The sequence below is a fragment of the Citrus sinensis genome, chromosome 5 (assembly GCF_022201045.2).
Source record: "Citrus sinensis cultivar Valencia sweet orange chromosome 5, DVS_A1.0, whole genome shotgun sequence".
Taxonomy (NCBI): Eukaryota; Viridiplantae; Streptophyta; class Magnoliopsida; order Sapindales; family Rutaceae; genus Citrus; species Citrus sinensis.
In genome coordinates this window covers 13,692,863-13,708,146 of record NC_068560.1, presented here as the reverse complement: position 1 = coordinate 13,708,146, position 15,284 = coordinate 13,692,863, and the positions used below count along the sequence as shown (strand labels likewise).

Genomic DNA, 15,284 nt, shown 5'->3' with positions numbered 1-15,284 from the left:
AAACAAATATGCTTTTTAGATTCACATATTCAAATCTATTTAAAATTCAAATTGATTTAAATCTATTCACATTTCAAATAAAAAAAATATTGGTATTGAATGAATATAGTAGGAACATCAAACACAAAACTAGAGGACTAATATGTTGAAATATGTGAACCAATAAATGAGAAAGTTTAACCAAAGTTAGAGCCTATTCTAACAAAAACAAAATTATAAAAATTAAAGCTAGTAATTATTTCAAATAATTGAAATTGTGCTAAGTTACTATGAATATTCAACACAAATGAAATAATTAGTTCAGACAAGAACTCGTAAGAGAGAAAATTTAAGCAAAATTAGGAAATCTTTAAATGAAAAATGAAAGTTGGAATATAACTTAAAATATTGGTATCGAATTTGGTACGAATATCAAATACAAAATTGATGGACTAATAACTTGAAACGTGGGAACCCATAAGTGAAAAAGCTTAAGCAAAATTAACGACTAGTCTAAGAAATATAATTCTTATATTTAACCCAAATAATTGAAATCTTACTAAATTAATGAGAATACACAATACAAAATTAGTGGAATAATAGTTGAAATATATAAACCCACATGAAATGAAGTTTAACTAAAATTATGAACTCGTCTCATAGAAATGAAAGTTGTTTAGAATCTAACTCAAAATATTGGTATTTAACGACATTAGTAGGAATATAAAACATGAAAATAGTGAACTAAAAAGTGAATATATGAAACCTATAAGTTTAACCAAAATAAGTTACTAATCTAACAAAACTAAATTTATAAAAAATAAAAATTTAGTATCTAACCTATATAATTGGAATCTTACAAAGTTAATGGAAATACTCAACACAAAAATGATGGAATAATTAGTTGAAATTACTGAGCCTAAATAGTAGAAAATATAACGAAAATGTGAACTTATCCAATAGGAAATGAATTTACTTACATTCTAACCCAATATATTAGTATTTAAGGAATTTAATAGGAACATCAAAGACAAAGCTAGTGGATTGAGAAGTGAAAACAAATAAATTAGTAAGTGAAAAAGGTTAAAAAAAATTAGAGTTGTGTGAAATCAAATTGCAACATCCAATTAATATATTGGTATTTAACTAAAAGAGTTGCATATGATTATTTTATAGTTTTTTAATATCATTTAAATTATAATATTTTTCTCATTCAAATATTTTTATGTTAGTTATTTACAAATTTTCTTATTTTTCAGCATTAAAAATAAATTGTCAAAAATTATTTAGAAAACACCAAAATCACCAGCTGTTCAAGTTGTAATGCACCTCTGTCCGCGGCCAATTAAATACCGGCTCCATTCTCTCTTCTAGTCTTCTTCATAATTTTACGTTGTACACTTTTTATTTTCTTTTTCTACGCTACACATGTTTGTTTTTTCATTTTTTCTTTTTTTTTTCCTCAGTGTTTTTGCATGTTGATAATTGTATAGTTGCTCTTAGACAATCACATTCGCTTGGATAAACTTCTTTTTATCATGGAAAATGATCTTTGCACAATCCCTATTTTATCATATGTACATTGTTGAGTGTTAGAAAATGCATATTTATAAGGAGAAAACCGTCATTTTACATTTCAAGTCTTACTAACAACCCTTACTTTTATGTATTTAACATTCTTGTGATTTAATTACGTGTGTTTTATTTTAATTAAGTAATTTATGTATTTTAGGGGCATTATAGTTATTTCATAATAAAGGAGAGATCAGACAGCAAAACGGACATCACTTTTGAACTCAGGACGGTCGAAAACCTTAGGAGGAGCATAAAAGGAAAAATGACACTATTCACATGTACGGTACTATTCACGTATACGGGACTGTATACGTTACTGTTCACGGCACTGTTCACATAGACGGATCGATGACGTGGCATTGACCGATGATGTGGCATTGACTGATGAGGTGTCACGATCCTGTTGGACTAAAATTCTTATGTACTGTTGATGGTGACGTGGTAGCATATCAGTGGACGAAAAATCTCGCGTACGGTGTATGCATCACACAGGATTATTTTCAACCAAACCGCGTTACTGTTCATCCGGGTCAAACCGCGTTACTGTTCAAAGTCGGGTCAAACCGTGTTACTGTTCATCCGCGTGGTCAAACCGTGGACTGTTGACTGATGACGTGGCGCAATCCTGAGCGTTCAAACTGTTTTTAATCCGATGGCCATGATTTACTCCATGTATCTATAAAAAGGGGGCCTCTCCCCCCTAAATGGATATCTCTGAATCCATTTTTGGGATCCATTTTCTGTAATTCCCTCTCCATCTTGTATTTTCTTCGTATTTTAATAAATTTCCATTTTGCCCCTAGTTCAATTATGAGTGGCTAATTTTCTTTCAAGCTTGGGTTGAAGGTGAAGTCTCAACATGTGTCATGGGCTTAATTTGGTAAATTTATTTTCTCTTCCCCTCTAGTTTTTGTGGATGTTTTGACTTCTCGTCGAAAAATAATACTAATCTTGTCTAGTACTGCCTTGGTTACACCGGCCCTCTAGTACAAGGTTATTATTATTTGGCACGATAAGCCCTTAGCACCATATTGATTAGAGCGTGGTTCATGAGGTGTGGATTCCCCCCTCATGATTTAATTGGCATTAATACGGATTATTTAGCCCATGATGCATGTTGATACGGATCCAGATACCCAAGTACGTCATTTCAATAGAATTCTCTTCAATTTATTCTCACCATTTCAATACCAATTTTAGAATTTATTCTCGCCATTTTAATTTAAGTTTTAGCATATTCCAATCATTTCCACCACAAATCCAATCACCCATTCACAAAAATTAATTCTACACAATTAAAATCCACCTCCTCGTGGGATCGACACTCGTCACCATTAATCTATACTACAACATATTCGTGCGCTTGCGAGTACATTAAAATTTGCACAACAAGTTTTTGGCGCCGTTGCCGGGGAGGTAAGTAATTTTAATTCATAGAATTAATTTTTTTGAATAATTTCTTTTATTTGTTTTCTTGTATTTTTTTTAAATTAAAAAAAAGAAAAAAAAAGTGAATCTACATTTAAAGGTTAGTATTTCTTTTCTTTTTCTCTTCTTTAAAATTCTGTAATTTAATTTTCCATTTATTTTTCTTTGTAATTTTTTTTTTATCTTATTAATTTAATTTTTAGTTAATTTCTTTCACGTATTTATTTTTGTGTATTTTTATAGAAAGGTTGTAATAGCGCAATAAGGTTAGTATCGTAATTTCTCCCTCTTCTTTATTTTTATTTGTTTTGTTCTCATCTTTATTTTTTGTTTTGTTTGCATCTTTATTTTTATTTTATTTATTTTGCATGCATGGTCGTAGGTCATTATTACCTAATCTTGAACCTATAGACCTTGAATTAGAAAAAACACTTCGCACACACAAACACGTTAAAAATAAAATGGATTTACAAGCACCACAGGAGAGGCCATTTAAGGACTATTTTAGTCCCTTAGCTAATTTGAGCACGTCATGCATAAGATACCCAAATGTAGCTGCTAGGAGTTTTGAATTAAAACCTAGTGTGTTAAATTGTCTCCCTACATTTTATGGCCTAGAAAATGAGGATCCATATAATCATTTGAATGATTTTCATGCCATTTGTCAAACATTCAAATATGAGAATTTTTCAGATGATGATGTTAAACTTAGACTATTCCCATTTTCTTTAAAAGATAGAGCTCGTTCATGGTTAAATACTTTACCTGCTAATAGCATTTCATCATGGGAACAAATGGTAACGAAATTTTTGAATAAATATTTCCCAGTGCATAAAACCAATGCTATTCGCAGGGAAATCTCAGAGTTTACCCAGAGAGAGGACGAGCAATTTTTCGAAACATGGGAGCGATTCAATGGGCTACTCTTGAAGTGTCCACATCATGGGTACGAGAAATGGCACCAATGCCAATACTTTTTGGAGGGATTACTACCAAATGTGCAAGAATGGCTAATGGCAACAAGTGGAGGAGAGCTAATGTCAAAAAGTGCATCAGAAATTTTCATGCCATTTGTCTCAAGGATTCCAACAGAATGGACCAGCAGCTCCAGCTCCACCAATGCAACAAATTTCTCAAGTTCCTCAAGCCTCTCAGCCACCATTTAGACCATACAATCAGAACCAGAACCACTCTCAACCTAGACCATGGGAGGATGCATTCCAGAATTTCAGGAATGTTACTCACTCCACGATTGAGCAACAGAACCGCACCATTGATGGACTACGAAATGAGTTGAGAGTAGGCTTCAACTCACAAGCTCAATCGGTTTCAAGCCTCGAGAAGATGGTGGGACAACTTGCTTCTTCAGTTCAGACCTTGGCAATGACCGTTGAGAAAGGCAAATTTCCAAGTCAACCAGTGCCTAATCCTAAAGGAGTACATGAAGCAAGTACCAGTTCACCACAGCAGCATGGAGAGGTCAAAGCAGTAATGACCTTGCGAAAAGGAAAAGAAGTCGACAACAAAGTGGAGATGCCGGTGACAAAAGAAAATCAAATCGTGCCTGTGAATGTTGAGGACTCACCACCGGAGGAAAAAGAAGAAACCAACCCACGGGAATATGTTCCCAAAGCTCCATTTCCTCAGAGGTTAGCTAAAGGAAAAAAGGGAAAATCCACAGGTGAGATTCTTGAAATCTTCAAACAGGTAAGTGTTAACATCCCTTTGCTTGATGCTATTAAACAAGTTCCATCTTATGCCAAGTTTCTTAAAGACCTTTGTACTAAAAAGAGAAATATGCATGCTCAAAAGAAGGCATTTTTAACAGAAAACGTTAGTTCTATACTCCAACATAAAATTCCTTTAAAATGCAAAGACCCAGGCTCCCCCACTATCTCATGTAGTATAGGGAACCACACAATTGAGAATGCTTTGTTGGATTTAGGAGCTAGTGTAAATTTGTTGCCTTATTCAGTATTTGTGAAACTTGGATTTGGAGAATTACACCCAACTCCAGTGGTGTTACAGCTTGCAGATCGGTCCACGAAAATACCTCGTGGTATTGTGGAGGACGTGCTTATCCAGGTAGACAAGTTTTATTTTCCTGTTGATTTTATTGTAATTGACACTCAACCAATACAGGATTCAAGGAAGCACATCCCCATTATTCTAGGCCGACCTTTTTTGGCAACTGCGGATGCTCACATTCAATGCAGGACTGGAAATATGCAGTTGTCCTTCGGCAACATGACTATGGAGCTGAACATCTTCAACATTGCCAAACAACCTCACAGTGCAGATGATGGAATTGTTGATGTGGATTTAATTGAAGCATTAGTTGATGATACTTTTGTTTCAAACCTTAGTGATGATCCTTTACAAACATGTTTAACTCACTTTGGTTTGGATTTTGATATTGACAGATCGGTTGATGAGGTCAACGCCCTGCTTGACTCAGCACCATCCATGGACACTAATAAATGGAAGTCAAGAGTTGAACAACTAGCACCATCAGAGAAGAAACTCATCCCATCATCAGAATCACCACCGAAACTCGAGCTCAAACCATTGCCCAACACATTGGAATATGCATTTTTGGGAGAAGAAAGTACTCTGCCGGTAATCATCTCATCATCCCTAAATGACGAACAAAAAGGTAAGTTGTTGGATGTTTTAAAAGAGCACAAAGGAGCATTAGGATGGACCATAGCAGACATTAAAGGTATAAACCCAGTAGACTGCATGCATTACATTCACCTTGATGAAAATGCTAAATCTACTAGGAAAATGCAACGTCGGTTAAATCCTAATATGAAAGAAGTTGTTAGAACAGAAGTCCTTAAGCTATTAGATGCTGGTATCATTTACCCCATTTCTGATAATGAATTGATACCCACTAGAGTAACTACAGGATGGCGTGTATGCATTGATTATAGAAAGTTGAATTCTGTCACACGTAAAGACCATTTTCCTTTACCATTTATTGATCAAATGCTTGATAGATTAGCAGGCCATGAATTTTATTGCTTTCTAGATGGCTACTCAGGATATAATTAGATTCCCATAGCACCAAAAGATCAAGAGAAAACTACTTTCACTTGCCCTTTTGGCACATTTGCATATAGGAGAATGCCATTTGGATTATGTAATGCACCTGCTACATTTCAACGATACATGTTGAGCATTTTTTCTGATATGGTTGAACGATTCCTTGAAGTCTTTATGGATGACTTTTCTGTCTTTGGTGACTCGTTTGATCAATGTTTACATCATCTAACACTAGTTCTGCAGAGATGTATCGAGAAGAACTTGATCTTAAATTGGGAGAAATGCCATTTTATGGTAAAACAAGGTATTGTTCTCGGTCACATCATTTCGAGCAAAGGTATTGAGGTTGACAAAGCCAAGGTGGATCTCATTTCTAATCTTCCTCCACCCAAAACAGTCAGAGAAGTAAGATCTTTCCTTGGGCATGCTGGGTTCTATAGACGTTTCATTAAAGATTTTAGCAAAGCTTCTAGACCCTTATGCAATTTACTTGCTAAGGATGTACCTTTTGTCTTTGATGATTCATGTCTTGTTGCGTTTGAAAAATTAAAGCATTTGTTGACATCATCACCCATCATTCAGTCCCCGAACTAGAGTTTACCATTTGAACTCATGTGTGATGCATCTGATTATGCAGTAGGAGCAGTATTAGGACAAAGAGTTGATCGAATTCCCCACGTTATTTACTATGCTAGTCTGACATTGAATGATGCACAGTTGAACTATTCAACTACTGAAAAAGAAATGCTAGCAGTAGTGTTTGCATTAGAGAAATTTCGATCTTATCTCATTGGTTGTAAAATAACTATATTCACAGATCATGCTGCTCTTAAATATCTTCTCACAAAGAAAGATGCAAAAGCTAGACTAATTCGTTGGGTGTTACTTTTGCAGGAATTTGACTTGGAATTCAAAGATAAAAAAGGGACAGAAAATGTTGTGGCGGACCACCTCTCTCGTCTCCATCTTGACACAATTACAGAGCCATTAATATTGAATGAGTCATTTCCAGATGAACAATTAATGAGTGTGGAAGTATTACCTTGGTATGCTGATATAGTTAATTATCTTGTTACAGGTAAACTTCCTGAGCATTGGACCAAGCAAGACAAGGCAAAATTCTTTGCAGAGATAAAGAATTTCTTTTGGGATGACCCGTATTTGTTCAAGTATTGTGCGGATCAAATTGTTAGACGATGTGTCCCAGAAAGTGAAATTCAGAATATCCTTTCATTTTGCCATGAACAAGCTTGTGGAGGCCATTTCAGTGCTAAGAAAACAGCGACTAAAGTTTTACAATGTGGTTTCTATTGGCCATCTATATTTCGAGATGCTTACACTTTCTGTTCTTCATGTGATAGGTGTCAACGAATGGGAAGCATTACACGAAGGAATATGATGCCACTAAATCCAATTTTAGTGGTTGAGATTTTTGACGTATGGGGTATCGACTTCATGGGACCCTTTCCCCCTTCTTTTGGCCATCAATACATATTGGTTGCTGTTGACTATGTATCAAAATGGGTAGAAGCAATTCCATGTAGGACCAATGATCACAAGGTGGTGATAGGATTTTTGAAAAGCAACATTGTCTTGCGCTTTGGATTCCCTCGAGCAATAATCAGTGATGGTGGTGCCCACTTTTGTAACAAAGCATTCAAAGCTCTTTTGACAAAGTATTCAATCACACACAAAGTGGCGACCCCGTATCATCCGCAAACCAGTGGCCAAGTTGAGATCTCCAATCGAGAAATAAAGCACATATTAGAAAAGACAGTGAGGCCAGACAGAAAAGATTGGTCATTAAGACTTGATGATGCCTTATGGGCATATAGAACGGCTTTCAAGACCCCGATTGGGATGTCACCCTACAGGCTAGTGTATGGAAAAGCTTGCCACCTACCTGTGGAACTCGAGCATCGTGCATATTGGGCCATCAAGAAATTCAATTTTGACATGCAGCAAGCCAGCTCAGAAAGAAGATTACAGCTGGCAGAACTTGAAGAAATTCGCAATGATGCATACGAAAATGCCAAGATTTACAAGCAACGAATGAAAGTCTTCCATGATAAGCAAATTATGAGGAAATCGTTCACTCCAGGTCAGAAAGTGCTTTTATTCAATTCTCGCTTGCACCTATTCCCAGGTAAGTTACGCTCTCGTTGGTCTGGTCCCTTTATTGTTCATACTGTTTTTCCACATGGGGTAATTGAAATTAAGGACCCAAAGAACGGTGTCACGTTTAAAGTTAATGGTCAAAGATTAAAGCCATATCTAGAGTACCAACCACATAACGAAGACACCGAAATAAATTTGAGTGACCCACCAAATTTGAATTGATTTTTTTTTCTTTTCGTTGATTTGATTTTTCTTTCTTTCTTTTTATTATTATTCTTTTGCTAATTGAAATTGTTTTTGCATAAGTGTGTTTATTTTACCATTAAGTTTTCTCTTATCATTTTTAATCATGAGTCTCATACTTAGACCGTTCCTCCTGAACATTCTTAAACCACTTCAACGTGTCAAAACTCATCTCAAAAGGCAGATTCAATTTTGTAAAACACAACGCATTTGGGCTCTACAACCACCAGAGTTAGTAGCCTATGTTGAGGGTTTAGAACGCCAACTCAGAGACATTGAGAGAAGTGTTTACGACATCCAGTTGGAGCTTGAGGTAAATTCAATAAGAGGACGATTTTAATTTTCTTTGTGTGTTTTAATTTGTTTTTCTGTTTGTGTGCTTTAGTTTGTTACCCCGGTGAAGTGGCGGATAACGGTACTCCGTGACAATCAAGTCGGTTACTTCAGTTTCCCATAATAACTGATATTCTGAGGCGAAGGTATGGACAGAAATGAGATTCTAGCAAAGCTTCACAAGCGATTCCCTTCACTTCCTTAGAATGCCCTCCTTACGATCTATAAAGCTCGGTCCGAACGCATGCGATTGCTCATGAGGAATAACATACCTGCTGATATCCGTTGGTTAATTGAGGCGAAAGTACGATCGACAGGTGAGTTACCTCCAAAATTTATTGCATTCATGCCTGGTTGTGGTAAAGGAAATTATGCAAGAAAACGACGAGCTCGAAGAATTTCTGTTGCTTGTCATAAGTGTGCTAGAATGAGTTGCAATAAAAACCCATGTTCTTTAGGAATGGTGTCTGACAACAGGAAAGATAAGATTCAATTCATTAGGGATGGCTTGAATAAGGAGTCATTGGATGATATCCTTTTGTCTCTTGAAACGCATCCCAGTGGATATGTGCAAGGAGCAATTCTCCAGCTATGGCCATTATTCCAGAAAGAGCATGCACGATATAGTCTCGGGAATCTGACTATAAACGACCCTGTTTGCCAGTTTATAAGAAAACTGGATAGGAAGCCTATCCTCGACCCATAGAGGGCGTTCAAGCCGTTTCTGGACGTAAAATCAGAGGAAGATGTGAGCCACAGTCGCAACTACCTGTAAATATCCTTTTACTTTATTGTTATTTTATTTCACTATTGTCTTATTGTTTGCATTATTGTCTTTAATAATTTTATTACTGTTTGCTTTTTCCTTTTTACTGTTTTCTTTTTGACTTGCGAGCCACGTGCTTTACGCGTTATTTGACACTGATATATTACCTCATACACAACCATGACCCACTATCACCAAGACTCTTAAATGTGATTTCTTTTTTGTCAAGCACTCACAAATTGTTTTCGAGAAGTATCACAATGGCAGCTACTCCCAATAGACAATTTAAGAACATTTGTGTACTTTCTGGATTTACCTATGGCAAACATAAAGAGTTCGTTGAGGCAGCCATAGATCTTGGTCGAAGCATAGCAGCGAGAAAATTACACTTGGTGTATGGAGGAGGTAATCGAGGGTTATCAAAAATGGTATCAGAAGCAGCTTTTATCAGAGGAAGTCAAGTGTTAGGCATCATCCCAAGAGTCCTAAAACCATTGGGCAGTTCGTCTGACTCATCAACTGGAGAAGAGTTAGTCGTCTCAGGTATGCAAGAAAGAATAACTGAAATGCTTAATTATGCTGATGCTTTTATTTTCCTTCCAGGAGATCTTGCAACACTGGAGGCACTTATGACACTAGCATCTTGGGCCCATTTACACATTCACCAGAAACCCATCGGTTTGTTAAATGTCAATAACTTTTATGATGGTTTTATCGCATTTCTTAACCATGCAATAAAAAACTATTTCATTCCTTCTAATGTGAAAAAACTCTTTATTTGTGCTCACTCTGCTACTGAGCTACTTGATATGTTACAAGCTTATAAACCGGAGCCAAACCCCTGGACCTTTGTGTTGGAGCGACCAAATAATGATGGTAACAGTAGCCGCAGTAAGAAGTACAAATTAGATTTAACTCTCCGCCTGTAAATATTTTCTTCTGTGTTGCACCACCCAGGTGATGTCTTCTAAACTCTACTTCTTTCATTTCAAACATTGAGGACAATGTTTCGTTCTGGTTGGGGGGAGGGAATAGTCGACAATTGTGGAATTTTGGTTAAGTTTTTACTAATTTTTTGTTGTAGAAACTAACTGTTGCTAACTTTTTGTGTTGAAGATGGCTGAATATGGAGTGTAGTTACTCTAGAAACGCATCTTCATTGTTTGAAAAAAAAAATATTCAAAAAAAAAATTCAAAAAAAAAACAATTAGACATTTTCTTTTTCTTTATTAAGTTTTGATGTTTATTTTTCTTCTTTTTAATTTCTCCTCTATGAATATACATTTTCCAACTTTTGAGTCGAAGATGGCTGAATATGGAGTGTAGTGCCTCTAGAAACGCATCTTCTTAGTAAAAAAAAAAAAAAAAAAACCATTTTTCGTTTTCTATCATTTTAAGTATAACTTTTCTAATTAGTTTTTATGCATCATTTTCATATCTCTGCATACATATTTTCCTTTCATGTTTAGAATAGGTTGGGGGGGAGAATGTTGTTTAAAAAAAAAAATTATGTGATTTGTTTTAACATTAGATGACATGATTAATTTCAAATTTTAGTATTTGTATTATCTTTGGTCTTAAGTGATGTTACATTATGTTTGCTACTCTACATGTTGATGTCGGAGACAAATATGCGTTGCTTGAAGGAATGAACATGTCATAATAAGTACCAAGTGAGTTTTTGAGCCTATCATTTTTCTTGGAGAGTAACCCTTTTGCCCATTCTTTATACAGCTTAACAGTTTATTATTGTATACACGATCTCTAGATTTCTTTTGAGTTAACCCTTAATAAAAAAAAAAGAAAAAAAAAGTGTGTTGCTACATTTGGAGGCCCATCTAACTAGTAGATATGGAAGGTTATTTAGAGCCCTAAAAGACGATGGAAAGGCCATCTTTGATCCGTTTGAGCCTTTCTAGCCATCCCTTTTATTAAATATCCATAGTTAACCCTTTTGAGCCTTTAAAAAAAAAACATTTTTTTTGTCAACTTATTATCTTGACCCACTCCGATTTGGAGTATTATCCGATATTTTATAAGTTCCATAACCTATTTATGTTTGAGAAAATGTAAATAATTATGTTGTTCAGTGAAGTATACAAAAAAAAAAACAACAAAACAAAAGTTGTTGTTTCAAAAGAATAAAAATAAAAATAATAGGTGAAATCCACCTTGCAACTTCCAAAAAATAAAAAAATAAAAAAATTCTTTGCATTTTTCTCAAACATACACTTTGTTTTCCTTATTTCCTTTCTTTGTTAACCATGTCCCTAGCCTACGTTACATCCTAATAAAAGTCCTTCATGATTTTAGGGAACTATAATCTGAAGTAGAAGCTAGTTATATGGGCTAAAAAGATGTAGTGGTGCATATAAAAAAAATAAATAAATAAATTGGGTTGACTAACAGTTTTTATTTGACTTGAGATCGTATTATTTTTAAGCTGAGGGCATATTTATTTCATCTTGGTGAGAGCATGTGATATCACTTCTTCATTATTTTCTCTCAATTACCATTCATTGGAGTGACTATTTTTATTGGGTTTAATTTATTTGTAAGAGTGTCACTACTTCCAGTGAGATTTTGGGGTTTGACATGTCATTCTTGAAAGTAGTTATAACAAAGTCTACTGGGCTGATTCATGTGGATGGTTGATGTGGGTGTGATGTTGCTTTAGACTAGAGATAATGCTTATACTTTTATTTGATTGCTATCATTAATCTGATTGAATAAACACAAGTGTTTCTAAAAAAAAAAAAAATCATTTTGAATTTGAATTTTGTTTTCGCTTTATTTGCTAGGGACTAGCAATAAGCTGGTTGGGGGGTGTGTTGAGTGTTAGAAAATGCATATTTATAAAGGAGAAAACCGTCATTTTACATTTCAAGTCTTACTAACAACCCTTACTTTTATGTATTTAACATTCTTGTGATTTAATTACGTGTGTTTTATTTTAATTAAGTAATTTATGTATTTTAGGGGCATTATAGTTATTTCACAATAAAGGAGAGATCAGACAGCAAAACGGACATCACTTTTGAACTCAGGACGGTCGAAAACCTTAGGAGGAGCATAAAAGGAAAAATGACACTATTCACATGTACGGTACTATTCACGTATACGGGACTGTATACGTTACTGTTCACGGCACTGTTCACATAGACGGATCGATGACGTGGCATTGACCGATGATGTGGCATTGACTGATGAGGTGTCACGATCCTGTTGGACTAAAATTCTTATGTACTGTTGATGGTGACGTGGCAGCATATCAGTGGACGAAAAATCTCGCGTACGGTGTATGCATCACACAGGATTATTTTCAACCAAACCGCGTTACTGTTCATCCGGGTCAAACCGCGTTACTGTTCAAAGTCGGGTCAAACCGTGTTACTGTTCATCCGCGTGGTCAAACCGTGGACTGTTGACTGATGACGTGGCGCAATCCTGAGCGTTCAAACTGTTTTTAATCCGATGGCCATGATTTACTCCATGTATCTATAAAAAGGGGGCCTCTCCCCCCTAAATGGATATCTCTGAATCCATTTTTGGGATCCATTTTCTGTAATTCCCTCTCCATCTTGTATTTTCTTCGTATTTTAATAAATTTCCATTTTGCCCCTAGTTCAATTATGAGTGGCTAATTTTCTTTCAAGCTTGGGTTGAAGGTGAAGTCTCAACATGTGTCATGGGCTTAATTTGGTAAATTTATTTTCTCTTCCCCTCTAGTTTTTGTGGATGTTTTGACTTCTCGTCGACAAATAATACTAATCTTGTCTAATACTGCCTTGGTTACACCGGCCCTCTAGTACAAGGTTATTATTATTTGGCACGATAAGCCCTTAGCACCATATTGATTAGAGCGTGGTTCATGAGGTGTGGATTCCCCCCTCATGATTTAATTGGCATTAATACGGATTATTTAGCCCATGATGCATGTTGATACGGATCCAGATACCCAAGTACGTCATTTCAATAGAATTCTTTTCAATTTATTCTCACCATTTCAAAACCAATTTTAGAATTTATTCTCGCCATTTTAATTTAAGTTTTAGCATATTCCAATCATTTCCACCACAAATCCAATCACCCATTCACAAAAATTAATTCTACACAATTAAAATCCACCTCCTCGTGGGATCGACACTCGTCACCATTAATCTATACTACAACAGATTCGTGCGCTTGCGAGTACATTAAAATTTGCACAACATACATCTAACCACCATAAAAGTTTAATATGTTCTTGACACCACCTTTGTTTTTAAATTTGTATCAATAAACAATTTTGACCATTAGAGTTTAAATAAAATAATCATTTTACCCTTAAACGAATTAACAAACTATTTTATCCTACAAAATTTTTAAAAATAAAAAAATTATAATTACCATTTAATCAATTGATAAAATACTATTGAAAAATTGGATGTGTGAGTACTATTTAATTAAATGATAAAATATTATTGATTTTTTAAATCCTTTTAACCTAAAGAACATGCAATACTCATCTCAAATATTTTTCTTTTTTTTTCCCCATCAAACGCACAATCACAATTATCAAACAATTTTGATCATTTAAATTAATCACCAGGATCATAATAGTCTAAACTAATTTTGAATAATAAAAAAATATAATTACAAAAATTATCGTTTAATTTTTTTTATAAAAACTAACATCTTTAATTTTTAGATTTATTTGTTTTATTAAATTTAGAGGTATTTTTGTAAATATAATTTTTTATTTTTAAAAATTTTGTATGATAAAATGATCTTTTAATTTATTTAGGGGTAAAATGATTATTGTATTTAAATTCTTAGTGTTAAGTGGTTGATTGATATAAGTTTATAAACAAAGGTGGTATAAAGAACATGTAAAAATTTTATGGTAGTTAAATGTACATATAACAAAATAGTGGTGGTGCAGAGATAATTTTCCTCTTATTATTATTATTATTATTTTTCATGTCTCATGTTGATAACATATGTTACATCACCTATTTGATGGTGTTAGCCGATTTATTCTTCTTTTTTCTTTTATGTAAAATCATGGGATATATCACAAGATTTCTTTTTGAAATATTAAATTCTATAAATATATTTTGTAATCCAAAATATATTGGGACCCTATAAATAAACACTTATGCACAACTTAGATTTCTTATATCATAGAATTTTGATAAATTATTAGCATTGAGACTATGAAATTTATTAATTTAGCGAGTAATAATTTAATGATAAATTAATAAACAAATTAATAATTATTAATTCACCAAGATAGCATCACGTTCACAATAAAATTTTTCTTTTTTATGAAGTATAGAGATGGTATAATTAGAGAATACAGTGATTCTTCAAATTATGTGGAACGATTTTGATATGATCTTAATTAAGTTGATGAGAACCATCAAGGGAATACCATTAAAACTTCAATGGATCCTTTGCACATTCATGGAGGCCCAATTACAAGAGCAAAATCCAAAAAGATGCAAGCTGCTTTAAATGGATTAATTGAGAAAATATGGATTGAAAATGCAATTCAAGATGCAAGACATCATGAATTGGGCTTGAAGAGAAGACAAGGCATTGTGGGCATTATTCAAGTTATTGGGCAGCCAAATACACAATTTGTATCAAATGCAAAAAGGTCAAATTCGAAATAAAAACTGTATTGATTGAGCTAGAAGTAATGTGAAACCTATATATCGTTGGAAAGATAATTAAGTTAGCTTTCCAATAAATTTTACAGAGCTAGATTTGGAGTTATCTAGAAGGCATTATGACCAATTCATTACAG

At 34.2% G+C, this 15,284-nt stretch overlaps 1 non-coding gene across 1 annotated transcript; it reads right to left on the bottom strand.

Moving 5' to 3' along the window:
- Nucleotides 1–3,827: 3,827 nt before the first annotated feature.
- On the bottom strand, nucleotides 3,828–3,931 carry LOC127902879 (small nucleolar RNA R71). Its single transcript, XR_008055515.1, has one exon. It is a non-coding gene; the product is annotated as a small nucleolar RNA R71 (small nucleolar RNA).
- Between the last annotated feature and the right edge of the window lie 11,353 nt (nucleotides 3,932–15,284).